Source organism: Sphaeramia orbicularis, chromosome 15 (assembly GCF_902148855.1).
Source record: "Sphaeramia orbicularis chromosome 15, fSphaOr1.1, whole genome shotgun sequence".
NCBI classification, from domain to species: Eukaryota; Metazoa; Chordata; class Actinopteri; order Kurtiformes; family Apogonidae; genus Sphaeramia; species Sphaeramia orbicularis.
The window spans coordinates 50555170-50556218 of NC_043971.1; positions in this window are offsets into that span (position 1 = coordinate 50555170).

The window sequence follows — 1049 nt, forward strand, 5'->3', positions numbered from 1 at the left end:
AAAAGATGATGAAAAGTAGAAACAAAACAAGAACAGGACAAAAACAAGAATCAAACTCCCTGTCATTGTCCTCTACGTCACTTCTGTTTTCTATGATTTAATAGTTTTTCCACTTGTTCAGATGTAGAAGAACTAAATAAATCAGATTAAAGAACAGAAGACATGGGAGTATTGGGGACAAATCCAGGTGTATGATGTATTATAATCAAATTACTACTGTTATCTATAAAACAGATCAGACTGTACTCTTTACGTGATCAATAATAATCAGATACTGATCAGAATCAGAATCTCTTTATTGTCATTGTACAAAGTACAACGAAACTGAGGTAGAACTCTCCCGTTTAGTGCAAGAATGTCAAGGCAACAACAAATAACAGTAAAAAGGCACGCTTATTTACTTTTTTTTTTTTAAAGTGTTGCAACCAGGAATATTTGCAAAAAATAGAATTAAGTGGTGCAAATTACATGAGTAGTGCAGATGACATGAGAAATAAATATTGTGGGATAAATAGTGTGAAAGATAAAATGATATGGGAGACTGTAAACACTGAACAGATATTGCTCATGTTATAGGACATAATGAGATTAATTGCAGTGAACATCACACTAATCAGAGTATTATTAGTGTGGATGCTCAGTGGGAACACCACAAACCACATGCAGTTTGTTCTCTTCAGATCTGGATTCATGTGAATCCAGTGAAACGCTGACAGGGACCTTTTGACTGCACAGTGAATGTTGACGTTCACCTGTAGTGGAGTACTTCCACTGGTTCTGTCACTGAAGGGAATGACCTGAACATGTCCAACTCCTCTGGTTTGGGATGTGGTTCATTCCAAGGTTTATTATCGTTAACGAAAACTAACGAAATGACGAAAACTAGAATTGTAAAAACATTTTCGTTAACTGGAATAAATAAAAACTATAATTAAAAGTAAAAAACAAAAACTAACTGAAACTGTATTGTGTGTTTGCAAAACTAATTAAAACATATAAAAATTATGGATAAGATTCCCTTCATTTTCGTCTTTGTCGATGTCGGATTG